Source organism: Mercurialis annua, linkage group LG1-X, assembly GCF_937616625.2.
Source record: "Mercurialis annua linkage group LG1-X, ddMerAnnu1.2, whole genome shotgun sequence".
Lineage (NCBI taxonomy): Eukaryota > Viridiplantae > Streptophyta > Magnoliopsida > Malpighiales > Euphorbiaceae > Mercurialis > Mercurialis annua.
The window spans coordinates 45,775,558-45,790,867 of record NC_065570.1 but is presented as its reverse complement, the minus strand read 5'-3'; the positions used below and the strand labels follow the sequence as shown (position 1 = coordinate 45,790,867).

Genomic DNA, 15,310 nt, shown 5'->3' with positions numbered 1-15,310 from the left:
TCAACTTTCAAATTGACATATATCAAGTTCAACGTCCGTTTACACCTCTAAGTGCGATGTTATCATATTATTTAAAAAATAAAATTTATCGGTATAGAATATTATTTTAATTATTTAATAAAAAAATATTAAAATTCGTTTTATTTCTCTAAGTTAATGTTTATTTGTTAAAATAAAAATTAAATTCACTTTTATTTTCAACGTAATAAAATAAATAAATAAATTATATTTTTTTATTTATAGATGAATAATAATACATTAAACATTCAGTAAGAACGAATAAAATTTTCAATAAAATAATAGCTAAAACATATAATTTTTGATATTATTATTATTTAAATATGTTAAATTCATACCCTTTAAAAAATATTAGTTTTAATATTTTATACTTAAATTTAGTTTTATTAAACTAAAAATTAATGCAGTGCAGGGACGTAACATTAAAAAATTAAAAGTGCAGGGATCTAAAATTAAGAAAACTGAAAGTGCGTTAACGGCGTTAACACTCGCCTTAACAGAGGGATCTTGGGATGATGAAAGTTAAAGTGTAGGGATTTAATAATGGGGTACTTTAGTGCAGGGACCTTATATGCAAAAACAGAAAAGTGCAGGGACACACAGATGTATTAAGCCTTTTTTATTTTCAATTGTACCAAATTTTTAAATTACTGTTATTTGTTTTAATTGAATGATGAAATCTTTCAATTAACTAAGTTTAAAGATGAAATTAAATTCTTTTTTATTCAAAAAAATATAAATACATCCTTTATTTTTAAAAATTAACTAAAACCATAATCAAATTAACACTAATTTAAATTTTTAATTAATTTAATTAAATTTAAATAAATATTTAAAACATACCATTAATATATGCTAGACATGGAGAATGTCTTTAAATTTTTTCAAATAAAAAAGACGTTAATTTAATATTTTAGGGTACAATTGAAACACAAAATGCAAAATAGAGTAAAATTGACAAGTTTTTAACGTTAGGGTAGGATTGAAAAGGGACTAAAAAGTCGGGGGGTTTTAAGGCATTACGCCTATAATTAAAGTATAAATTAAAGGTTTAATCAGTTAAAAGTATTCAATATTTTTTATTTTTTGTTTATGGTTAAAATTGTTATATTTAATTTTTTTTAATTATAGTCATTTGTTTAAATTGAAGTGGACAAATATGTAAATATTCTTTTCATGTTTGGAATTTTTTATATATGAACAGATAAAGTAGGATGAACAATATAATTGAACTTTTTCTACTCTAATTATAACCATAATTAAAACTGAATATTAAAAAATTGTTTAAATTAAAGATTTTGAAAGTTTGAATTATAAACGAAAAAAGTTAAAAAGATGAGATGTTTTTGGTTTATTAAGCCTAAATTAAAATATATAACTGACAAGAATAAATAATTGATTGTTTATTGAAAATAAAAATAGAGATGGTGGATTCCTCTTCCTCCATATACTATCTGAATTGCTCTGCAGATCAATCCATAAAATACATACATATATACAACAACTTGAAATCAAGAGATGGAGACAAGTGAGATGTTGAAGCCGATTTTTTCTCTGTCCTACGAATATTCTGACGGATCAGCTAAGTCAAGTATAGGAAAAACATTGGATAATAGACACCGAAGTCATTCAAACTATCGCTATATTTAGTTTTAATTGCTGAACTTTGATTTTTTCCATTTTAATTACTAAACTTTAGTTTCTCTTCAATTTGGTTACCAAACTTTTCAATTTGGTTACCAAACTTTAATTTTTTTATTTAAGGTACCAAACTTTAAATTTTTTTCAATTTGATTATAAAATTTAGTTGCCACGTCATCTTTTCGGCTTAAAAACCTTAGTTGAAATAATTTTAAAGTTTTGTAACCAAAATAAAATAGAATTAAAGTTTCGAAAACCAAATTAAAATATAGCGATAGTTTGGATATATCTAGTGTCTATTATCCAAGAATATTTGAAGTGACAAAAAATAGAGTCAGAAAACCAAGAAATGCAACCACCACCATAATTGAAAGAGAACCACAAACATCCAAGGCACGACGTTTAGAACCACAAGTAGCAGAAAAACAATGTTTTCTAAAAAAAATTGTGCTTTTATTTCTAAAAAAAATTGTGCTTTTATTGTGCACAATAAAAGCACAATTTTATTGTGTACTATTGGTATTGTATCAAAGTTGTGATTCATGTTATTTTGGATAAAGGACTGTGTTAACTGTCCTCTCAGAATGATAGAAAATAAAAAATAAAAAATAGTTATATTTATAAATTGGGACATATGTATTTAACTATTAATTTTAATCTATCCTCGGACACATCCTAAAGTTTTTTTTTTGATAAATGGTAATTATATTAGCACTATCACAAGATGCGATAGGCAAAATAAAAAAGCGCTAGTATCTCGAAAAGAAATCTAGACATCGAAATACATCATTACCACCATAAACAAAAAAAGGGTTGTGATATTTATAGTGAATCACACCCTTATTAATACAATGGAAAATCAAATCCTTGTAAAACGTTGCTTCATTGCGGAAAATTCTTTTGTTTCTGGCCTTCCAAATCTCCCATAAACTAAAGAACCAAATAGTTGCCCAAAGCTTTTTATACTTCGGGTTCGCCAAATCCATCCATTGAAAATAGAAACTCGATACGTCTCCCGGCATAGTCCAAGAAGAGACACCAATAATACAAAGGAAAGAAGTCCAAAATCGCCAAGCAAAAGGGCAAAACATGATTATGTGATTTGCCGATTCAATTTCTGCACAGTAGCTGCAAGAAATCTGCTTTCAAAATAAAGTGTAATTTGAGACTTAGATAAAGTCATCCCAATTTTTAAAAATGACGGATCAGAATATTTAAAAAAACTGGAAAAAAATGACAAAATGATTGGAATTGTGAATATAAAAAATTATTTTATCTTGTATAAATTAAATGTCGTCAGTATATTCTCATGATAATATTAATATCTTGTTATTGAAAAGAAAACGCGTTGCGGGCTGCTTACTTTCTTATTTGAACGAAAACTCACTGGTATATTACAAACGTTTTGCTTTACAATAATTTGATTTGTCCCTTCAGAATCAGAAATGGTCATCATAGACCCACATAAAATTAAGAGACACTGTCATTTTATTTTAAAATGGTAAAGCAATTGATTTGCTATTTGCAGAAATTTGTGAGATCGGGTGGATTGGCAAATAAATTAATTTTTTAAATTGATTGAGTCAACAACTATAGTTTATTTATTTTTTGATAACTATACTTTGTTATTGTATATGTATAGAATTTAAAAATCAAACACCGAATGAAATTCCACTAATTTGACTTCCATCAATTTTAAAAGGCTAATTCTCTAAAAAAATCCCTCATCTTTTAGTCCCAATTCGTTTGCACTCTCACGTCGTAAATTATCAATTTTTGTCCAAATAATGATCTTTCGTTTCAATTGCACACTCAATTATTAAAATCCACACATTTCGCTTTCAAATACACCCTCAAACATCAAATTAATATTTCTTTTCCATATTTCATATTTTAACAAATATTCGATGTAGTCTCCAATATTATAATTAAAACAAAAAAACTATCTTCCAAAAATATTAAAAATTATGTTATAAAAAATTTCTTATATAAACCTTACCGCCTTTATTCCGCAAAATCAATTTTAATTTAATCAAATTATATTTTTATATCATTTTTAATTTAACTTTTTTTGAATTTTTTTGGATCCCTCCGGTGAACCGAACTAGCTCTGATTCGTCTTCCATGTAAAACGATGCGGTCAGCTTTCATGGGAGGAAGACGCGGAGGCAAACGACATGAGACTGTTGGCGGCCGATTGGCGGTGGTTTGAAATATGTAGATGTAGGATTTTTATTAATTATTCAGTTAACTAAATTAATTTTTTTAAACATTATATTAAAAAAATTATTTAAATTTAATCAAATTAATTATAAAAATCAAGTAAGGTGGCGACATCGAATAAAATCAAATGTGAAATTTTATAAATAATAATATTGATTGTATTAAATAAAAATTTATAATTATGTTTTCTAATTTGTGAAAAGAATATCTTTTTTGTTTAAATATAATATTAAGTCCTATTTAATATACATACTAAAATATAAAATATTGATTTGGACTTTTTTAAAGTGAAAAGAGATGAATTTGATATCTGAGGGTGCAATTGAAACTGAAAGGTCATAATTTGGATAAAATTCGTGTGAGAAAGTTTTGCTAAATTAAAAAAAGCTCGGGACTTTACAATTTTGCAACGTGAGGGCGAACAAATTGGGTCGAAAGTTGAGAGTTTTTTTTGAGAATTAGCCATTTTAAAAGTAGATTCTAAGTCTGATATCATTTTTTTTAATAATTGGGGAGGGGGGAGCGCTTGTGGAAGGAAATGAACCCACGACCTTGACAGTTTGCTATCCAGCGCTTATACCGTTTGAGCTACAGCTCGTTGGTTCTAAGTCTGATATCATTTACATTCTGAGTGAACAATTTGATGGGGTTGGGAGGGGGGAAGGCGCATTTGATTTATTTTTTTCAAAAAAAAAAATCGTCCTTAATCAAAAAATTGATAGATCTTTAATCCTTTACTTTAAAAAGTTTTAGCTTTCATACTACTCCAAGTGGCGGACCTAGATACAAATATTTAAGGGGGCAACTTATGACTAGATAATTATATTTAATTTTTAAGTATAATTAATAAAATAAAATTTTAACTAAAACATAAAAAAATCGAGCGGAGTACGAGTAAGATCTAACTCGAACTTGAGCTTGAACTTGAATGAGCTTGAATTTTCAAGTTTGAGCTCGACTCAAGTTCAATGTAAAATTAAAAATAGATATTATATTTAGTATGTTTCAATTTTATTTTTTTGTATAATTCAATCAATTACGGCATTATATATTTCAAAGATATAAAAATTAATATAGTAAAAAGTACATTGTCATTTTATATGTATAAGGCTCATTTGATTCCGAAGTCTTTTCAATTGATACTCGAGTTCAGTTCGAGGTAAAACTATCGAATAATTCGAGTTTGAATTCAAATGTTTTGTATCAATTTTAAATTTTTTCGGTTGATCATAGAAATTTGCGAATAACCCAATTCAAAACTTTAAAATTTTAAATAAAAATCAAAAACTAATAAACACTATAAAAAGTGAACTTTAGGGATGAAATTTTGATGAGAGTCACTAAAAGTCATCACAAAAACTATAATTTATACACAAATTGTGACAGAATATAAATACTCTCATTAGTAATAATAATAAAGTTATTACCCTCACAATTAACATATAATGTCGTTTACCTAGTAATTTTTGTTTTGATTTTTTGAGGGGGCCGTGGCCACTCTTGGTCATAGCCACAGTTTGTCTTGAAGCCTCCAACCATGTATGTTTTTTCTTTATTCTTCCCTTCAAAACAATTTTCTTTTGTCCCTGCAATGAGTTATCAAATTGTATTTACAGTGAAATTCTTTTAACGGCATGTAGTTAATTATTTTGCAAAGACTTCCCCATAAAATAAAGAGCAAATTATTCTAAGGTACCTCACATTTGTCATAATTCACAGTTTGGTACCTCTTGTTTGAAAATCAAACGATTTGGTACCTCAATTTTGATTTTGTAAACTACAAGGTCCTTCTGTTAGTTCCGTTAATAATTTGAAATTTATTTTCAAACGATTTAGTATCTCAATTTTAGTTATTTAAACGATTTGGTACCTCAGTTTTAATTATGTAAACGATTAGGTACCGCATTTGTAAACTATTTGGTATCTCACATTTCATTCCGTTAACGATTGAGTACCTATATTTAACAGAAGGGCCTTATAGTTTACAAAATCAAAATTGAGGTACCAAATCGTTTGATTTTCAAACAAGGGGTATCAAACTGTGAATTATGACAAATGTGAGGTACCTTAGAGTAATTTGCTCTAAAATAAATTGCAGATTAGTGTATGCATATTTTCATTATTTGCTATTTATTCCACTTGATTCTTATTAAGACATCACAGCGTTCATCATACTCTCTCCGTTCCATTGGTCATTTTTTTTACTTTGTGATGTTCCAGAAAAAAATGTTAGATTTGTATAAAACATATTTGTCTTTCTTACCCTTAACATTAATAAATTTGCTATATAATATTTTTTGATGAATAATATGTATATTAAAAACTGCAAAACACGGTAAAAAAACTTCGACTCCAAGCTATCGCATAAAAACACACAAAGAAGCATACTATAGGTTTGGACAAGGAGAGAAAGAAAACAAAGTCACATGTCCGAAAAAAGAATACAATATGAATTTCTATAAAAATCCATGCTCAAATATGGGTAATTTCTATTACAAAGTTTGCAAAGGAAAACAACCCTTGTAAAGCAACTAAAGATCACTTTCTCCTTAACCGAACTTCCACTTTGATAAATTCTTCCGTGTCTATACTTCCATATCTCCCGTTAGATAACCAAGAATTTGTCAAAATATTCAATAACGACTCAACGAAATTAAAATATGCCACTGGATCATGAATTTCACAAATGAATAAAGAGCTACCCAAACAATATCCAACTTTTCGAGTATACTACACCAAATACTATTAGCAAAAGTACAATGAATAAAGAGATGCACTTGTATTTCTATCTCATTACAAAGAGAATACAAAAAATTCTCCGCTCGGATGATAGAACGCCTCACCAAAAAATCAAGAATAGGCATCCTTTCATGAAAAGAAATCCACAAAAAGAACTTAACTCGAGGTGGAACTTTAGAATTCCAAACTTGCATAAATGGAGGATCAACCCGTGAGGACCCAAGAACAATTACCTGCTCAGCTTCAGAATCCAGAGGAGCAGCATGTCCATCATCAACATGAAGCAGACCATCTTCTTCAGTACGTACCTAATGAAGAGCATGATCATGGCATACAATACCTAAAGGACGTCGTGCATGGGAGTTGCGCCTAGACCCAATAGCAGCTCCAAGAACTGTAATTTCCCCTTGCCGAAAACCATTGACAGCAGTTGTATTGTTGATAAATGTTTTTTTTAAATGACAAAACAAAGACGGAGAATGAAAACAAGCAGTTCTGTTCCACAACAGCTCATCTTTTTGATTCAAATTCTGCCTAAGGTGATTGAAGATGACCTTAAAATCACAAAGCAACAATAACTCATTGCCACATAATTGGTAGGAGTAGAATACTCCTGTTATTAGAGTCTGTTTTGCGTTGCTTTATTATTATTTATCGTGCAAATAGGTGTTTGAGTGCCTTATTGAATGTGTGAGTGTTGCAGGTACAACAGAGCGATTGCGGGATTATTTTAGACGAAAGTTGAGCAGAATTGATGTATCGGCGAAGCGAAAAATTCACAAGCGGAAGAGCATGATGTTTTAAAGCATGTCTCGATTGAGACACCTATGTCTCAATCGATACATTAAGGAAGAAAAGGGCAGGGTTTATTTGGCCTTTGAATCTCCATCGAGAAGCATGGAAAAATTAGCTATGTCTCGATCGAGAAACCATTGTCTCGATCGAGACGTTTGTTAAAAATGGGTTCAGTTCAAATTGAAGAAACAAGACTTGTACTGGTGTTTTTATTTCCCTTTTTGTAAGCCTATATAAGACATTTTATCTCATTTTTAGGGAGAGAACATTATACACTTCTGACAACAACAATTATTCTCTTTAGTTTTAGTATTCTTATAACTTTTTAGTGTTTTGAGCCACCAACTTCCTAGTTTCCAGATTTTGTATTTTCCACCATTATTAATATTTTTGAAGTTTTATTGTTGAACAAGTTTTATTTATTAATGCATGTTCTTATTATGGGCTCAATTGTTCTAAGTAAATGCTTCTTGTTTATGATTTCTCTTTGCTTAATGTTAATTAGTATGATTGGCTGAACCCTCATGTTTTGGGGTTGATTATGAACTATTAAATATTGTTGTGATTGGATTTGTATGTTGTTGTTTGAATAGCATGTCTTAATCATAAATCTTAATGCTTGTTTAGGATTAGCTGCCATAAGCATGATTTCTGTTTTTTTAATGCCTTGAGAGATGGTTGGATGAATAGATTTGTATGATTAGAAGGATAAACAATAATATCCTAAGAGCGGGTTAGGGTTTAGGTAACCGTGAGTTGATGTAATCATCATTTATCGCCTAATTGAATGTACCTAGGATTACGAGAGTGAGTTAGGTTATGTTTAGTTGCTTGGTTTATGGTTTTGTCATTCTTTGAGACTCGAGAGAGTGGGACCGGTGCCTTAGAAACAATTCGGTTTGTGTTTTATGCCAGGATATGCGTTTCCAGTTAGTGCAATGTTTATGAGTTAAATATCAACCTCCAAATGCCTTTATCTTATTGTTTTGTCTGTTTCACTTTACCGTTATCAATTGCAAGTTTCTTGTTAGTAATTAGCTGTTTATTATTTCTTTCATTAGTTATGATTTGGTTCTATCATATTTGTTTGAAGTGTGATCAATTCTCCCCTTGTATTTTGCTAACCGAATTGAGATTGAAGATCAATTCATTCTCGTCAAATCCTTTTCATCCTCGTGGGTTTGATTCTATACTATACTCCACTTTATTACTATTTGCGATACCGTATACTTGCGGTAGATGACCAAAAGGTTTTGGCGCCGTTGCCGGGTATGAGATCGTATTTGATTGATTGAAAGTACTTTGAAACTCGGTCGAGTTAGTTTAATTTTCTATTTTTACTTGACTTGTTCTTACTTTCTGTTTTTGATTTACTCGTAAGACTTTTACTCGTAGTGTATGCACAATATGCACCAAGCTAAAATTCCACTCGAACCATATTAAGAAGACCTTGGGAGCTTCGAAAGGAGTGTGCGTAGGTCAAACCGTCGACCCATAGTCATAGAGGGTGACAGAGAAGAGTACCATATTAAGGGATTAAACCCTCCGAATGAGGATGGGGATCGACACTTTCCACCACCCTCTCCTTCTATTCAGGGAGGAACCCAATAAGTGCAACATCTATAAAGGCAACCAGACCCAAGGAATAACCGCCCACAACAACAAGCTCAACAACTTCAAAGGCGCACCTTGGGTGAGTTCTTTTTGCCGGATGTGGATAATGCAAGCTACGAATGTTTGCCTAACCGGTAGAAGTGGCCACTTTTGAGATCAAGCCTAGCACTATCCAACTTATAGAGAATTTATGTCAATTTATAGGTTACAAAGAGAAGATTTGAATGCCCATATCTCCAAGTTCTTGGAAGTGCTTAATACCTTCAACCTTCACAATGTGACCCGGACCAAATCAAGCTCCAGATTTTCCCCTTTTCTTTGCGAGATAAGGCAAGCCTAATGGATTCAATCTCTCTCCAATGAGTCGATCACCACTTGGAGGGATTTGGCTAAATCTTTTTGTTGGGTTTTCTAGGTTCATAACGCAGCGCAATTTCAAAAATTTTATCTAAAACCCAAACCAAGATCCATGTAATTCGAATAAATAGATTAACTACAGAATTAATACTTACTTGTATGTCGAATTCAACATCAATGTAGGAAGGAAGGAGGTGGTTCACTTTGGTGATACCTGGCCTCGGATCAGAAACGCCTCCAAAAGAATGCGTCCTCTACGAGTATCCACACGAACAGACCTTAGCCAAAACTAGTGCTTGTGTGCTAGCACTATTGCTTCACAAGCAATTTCGAATTTTTAGTGATTTAGTGAATAATGAATTTCGCGATTCTCAAACCAATTGCTTAATGCGTATTTATAGTGATACAACAACACTAGGGTTTGAGACAAATTCAAATTTCAATCTCATTGCAATTCTACAAGTTTATGTTTATCAAAAACTCCTTTTTTGATAATCATCCATATATATTTGTTACTATATTTATTATCTTCCAAAAATAATAAATTAAGGAAAACACTTATCCTTAAATTTTAAATTAATATATATCCTTAGTGTGCGACCCTGTAGGTTCATATAACGTTGGCAGTAGGCTCGAAATCCCTATTTCAGCCCACAAGTCATAAGTGGCCTCTAGCAAGACATTATGACTACCCAAGCTATACGAATATCGATAATCCGATTTAACCATTTACAATAATATTTTAATCCCTTTGTCTCTCGATATCCAGATTGAATATAAAGCATAGTCCTGTCATCCCTATAATATTCAATCATTAGTTTCTTGAATCTAAGTAGACTGAAAATGATAACTCTTTATCAATTCATTTAGCATGGCCATGCATTTCCTTCAGTCTATCTTCTTCAAGGGGCCCATAGATATCTTACTCAAATAAATGAGGGACAAATTCCTTCTCAGTCACTCACATTTCTCACATAGTTACTTTCATATCCAATGACAATCTATTCCATTATTCTGTTAAAGATAATGTAAGACTGTATCAAAATATGAAATAGCTATGTAGAAATCCATGATGATTTCAAGGTCAAAGGATTATACTAATAGAACTGTAATGAGAATTACTTATGACAGTGATCAATGTAGTATTCTCATAGTGGGTCATCCAGTGCCTTATTTCTTAAATAGCACCTATGATTTGACTTAATATCTCATATACATGATTAGTAAAACATAATCATCAGTCAACATCATACTAGTCTCAATGTTCTATTAAGACTAGAGATAGATGGTATATAATTCTTTTATTAACCCTAAGGGTTCTACTATCAAGTCACATACTTGATGACCTTAGAAAGAATTAACCATTCAAGTATTTTAATCATTAATATAAAATGATAAAAACTGCTAATCAATAAATAATAAAATGATAAAGTCAAAACATGGTCAAACATGATTGACCTAGTGTACATCACTAACACTTTTCTCACCAAATACTTTCTGATTGGGAAGACCGCCCAATTAACCAAAGATAACTTTGACTTCCTCCAACATCATGGCGAATCCTTGTATGAAGTTTGAGAAAGATTCAAAGATCTCCAATGAAATTTCCCACTTCACCATTTCACAAAGGAGTATTTGATTCAAATATTCTACAATTGTATGAATCATGCTTCAAGAGCTACTATAGATGTAGTATCGGGGGGGATCATTGATGACTAAAATATATGATGAAGCCAATGAGTTGTTGGAACAATTGGCAACCACTAGTTGCGCTCGGCCTAATGAGAGAGGAAGACTGACAGGTATGATGACTATATGTCAAATTCAAGAGATGGAGGCTATGAAAGCCAAGAATGCTTCACTTCAAGCTCAAGTGCAAGCTCTCAAAAAGCAAGTGAGTCCGAGGAATGCGCCAATTGCGTTTGTCCAAGTGGGTTGTGAGTTTTTTTTGGTGATTATAACCATACGGGAGGGGAATGCTTCGTTATGGGTCAAGCTATGAGTGAACAAGTCAATTATGTCGGGGCACAACGACAAGTCAACGATATGTACTCCAACACTTACAATCCAAGTTGGCGAAATCAGCCCAATTTTTATTGCTGGATTAATGAGGGACACAAAAATTCCCAAGGGAATTATGGAGCAGGTCCTAACTTTAAAGGGGGAAACCGCCCACCACCTTAAAAAGGGAACTACAACGCCAATCCCTACAATTATGGAATAGGCCACAACACCCTCTTGGGTTTCAACCTCATAGAAATCCGGATGAGGAGAGAAAAATCAATATTCCTTGAGAGGTCGGAGAGAATGGAAGTTAAAGATAGGAAAAAAGACAAGAATCAAGCTGCTACCATTCATCACCTTAAGACTCAAATCTCTCAATTGGCTACCACTCTTCAAGGTAGAGCCCAAGGCGCTTTACCTTCCACCACAGAATCAAATTCGAGGGAGCATGTTAAGTCTGTTGAGCTTATAAGTGGGAAGTAATAGGAGTAAAAAACTCATATGTATTGAGTTGTTTTCAGCATGCTTTTTTTTTTTTATGTTTCACCATGATTTTCTAGTATTTTGTATACCTTATTGCATGTGTGAGTGTTTCAGAGATATCTGAGCATTGCAGAGTGTTTTGGCATAAAAAGGGGAAGAATTGACAAATCAAAAAAGGAGCAAAGTCTTTGAGCGAGAGAATGAAGCAACGGGAGCTAAAGATAAAGGGTCTCGGATCGAGACCCTCCCTTATGAAGTAAGTCTCGATCCGAGACCATCATTAGATATGGGCAGAATATTCTGGCCTTAAGGGTCTTGAATCGAGACCCTCCTTTTAAGTGGATGTCTCGATTCGAGACAGGCATTCAGATGTGTTTTCAGGCTTCAAACACAAAAGATAAGGCTTGACGACCACTTCCTTATTTAGCTAGACACAACTTTTACTAGGGTGTTTTATTTTCCTCTTTTATATGACCTATATAAGTGATGCAATAAACAAATAAACAAAGGGAAACTGAAGGAGCCACAAATCCCACATCGGCTAAGAAAGAAGGAAAAGATAAGGCGCGCCGCAAACACTATAAAAGGGACACCAACCCAACGGATACAGGGACATAAAATCCGAATGAACAAATGCCTAATACCCTAAACCATCAATATCAACTGAAGGAACAACTCCGAGGTCAGATACTCGAGTTTTGATAATCAAGACCCAAAGTCCTTCTCCTAGAGCCCGTATCTCAAACCCAAAACCCCACGTCCAAATCCCAAATCTATCATTTGGGCACCTTATCTTATTTGTAGGGAGATACCTTTTTGACAACAATTATTCTCTACATATATTTAGTCATCACTTAGTTTTAGTATCTTTTTGGGGTTTTGTGCCTACACCGTTTTTGTGGCTTGGAGCTTTTTTCTTCATTGTATTAAACAAGTTTTATCTATTTATGCAAGCTTTCTTTGTGGAATTAATCTTCTTAGGAAGTCTGCTTAACTATGTTTAACTATCGCTTTATGTTTATTACTTTCTAAGTTATGAGTAGCTAAACCCCCAAGTTTGAGGGTTGATATGAATACCTTGTTGTTATGTTGAATGCGTTGGGATGGTTGATTGATTTTATGTTTTAGTCCTTGTTCTTAATGCTTGCTTAGGTTTAGCTAGCTCTAGCACGATTATGTTCTGGTTGGTTAGACGGACTAATTGGACTAGAAACTTAGATTAGAACGCCGTGAGAGCGGATATGAAGCTAGGTAACCATTGAGTTAGAATATTAATTGTTAATTGATTAATTGATGAGGTTTAGTGTCACGAGAGTGAGTTAGACTTAATTAATTAGTTAATTAGCGGATTCATCGTTCTTTAAGGCTCGAGAGAGCTGGAAAAATGCATTAGGATCGACTCGGCCTTTGAACCATATCGATTTACCCATTTCATGAATGCATGACCTAGGAAGGAATGACAACCCCTAGATGCTTTACTTTATTGATTTCATCCCGTGTTTAATTTAGATCGTGCTTGATTACAATTGCTTTTAATTGGGTTACTTTCTCGTGTTATTTTGATTTATGCCTAGTTGTTTAATGTTTTGAATCGACTACCAATTCTATTACTAAACGAATTTATATTCATTATAAAATCATTCTCGTTTAATCTATTATCCTTGTGGGTTTGATTTTGACTTTTGGTCCAATATTATTACGAGCTGTGAAACCGTACTCTTGCGGTAAATGACCAACAAGTTTTTGGCGCCGTTGCCGGGGATTTTGTGTATTAAGTAAATTGAGAGTATTGTGAATATTTGTCGAGTTAGCATTTATTTCTATTTTGATTTTTCTTTGATTGTTTTTATTTTCTGGTTTTTGTTGTTTACACTCAGTGTTCTTGTTTTGTTTGTGTAGGAAATTGACTCTAGTGTATGTACAATACATGTCGCGCCAATCTCGCTCTCGAACCGTTTCAAGAAAACCTCGATAGCTTCGAAAGGAGTGTTAGAAGACAAAATCATAGATCCATAAGATTATCATGTTGGTGGATACAACCTCCAAAACGCGGAGAGAGAGAGAGAAAAACTTACCTCCTCCTCCTAGACAAGAAAACCCGAGGAATGAGAATCCTCAACAACAACAACCGCGCACCTTCAGAGAAGTCTTACCAGATGTTGATAATGCGGGGTATGGTTGTTTTGCTCAACCGGTTCAAGTGGCCACATTTGAGATCAAGCTAAGCACCATACAACTTTTGGAGAACCGGTGCGCATTTTATGGTTTGCAAAATGAGGATCCAAATGCTCATATCTTCAAGTTTCTAAGCTCCACAACATCACTCCGGATCAAATCAAGATAAGAATGTTCCCATTTTCCTTGGGAGATAAATCTAGTCTATGTCTCCAATCATTGCCTAATGAAGCTATTACCACATGTAGAGGCTTACCAAGGAGATTATAGATTTCTTTCAATATCATGGGGAGTCTTTGTACGAAGCTTGGGAGAGATTTAAGGATATAAAACAAAGTTGTCCGCATGATGAACTCAAGAGGGAATACTTAATCCAAGTGTTTTATAATTGGAAGAATGACGCTTCAAGGGCTGCAATCGATGCTGCTTCAGCGGGGATTCTTGACGAGCAAGAGATACGATGAAGCTACCAGGTTGTTGGAGCAATTGGCCACTACTAGTTGTGCATGTTCCAATGAAAGAGGAAGAGCTAAAGGTGTGACGACACTTAACCAAACACAAGAAATAGAGAGTATAAAGGCCAAGAGCGCTTCCCTCCAAGCCCAACTTGATGCTATCAAGAAGAAAATGAATCCGAGGAATGAGCCGGTTGCATGTGTCCAAGTGCGATGCGAGTTTTGTGGAGATTACAACCACACGGGTGGAGAGTGTCTTGTCACGGGCCAAGCATTGAGTGAGCAAGTAAATTATGTAGGCGGATGACGCCAAGGAAATGATTCCTATTCTAACACATACAATCCGAGATGAGGAAATCACCCCAATTGTGGTTGGAGGAATAATGAGGGACAAGGGAGTTCCCAAGGTCACCAAGGTACGGGTTAAGTGTCATCAATTCCAACAATTATGGGAATAGGCCACAAAATCTGCCCGAGTTACAAGCACAAAGGAATTTGGATGGGGGGAGTAAGCTTGACAAGTTGCTAGAGAAGATGGAGAGGATGGACCTTGAGAATAAACAACTTCACAAAAATCAAGCCACCAGTAATCATCTTCTTGAGACTCAGATTTCATAAGTTGCTCTTGCACTCCAAGGTAGAGCTCAAGGTGGTTTACCTACAACAATAGAATCCAATCCGAGGGAACAACTTAAAGCGGTTGAACTTAGGAGTGGGAGAATACTTGAGGAAGTACATGGCAAGAGGCCAATTATTGAAGAAGATGGATCAATTGTGATAGAAGACATTGCTTGCTCTAGAAAAGA

General features: G+C 33.2%; 1 non-coding gene across 1 annotated transcript; it reads right to left on the bottom strand.

Annotated features, from left to right (window-relative positions):
• Positions 1-14,297: 14,297 nt before the first annotated feature.
• LOC126666443 (small nucleolar RNA R71) lies at positions 14,298-14,404 on the bottom strand. The gene has a single exon (XR_007637942.1). It is a non-coding gene; the product is annotated as a small nucleolar RNA R71 (small nucleolar RNA).
• Positions 14,405-15,310: the final 906 nt, after the last annotated feature.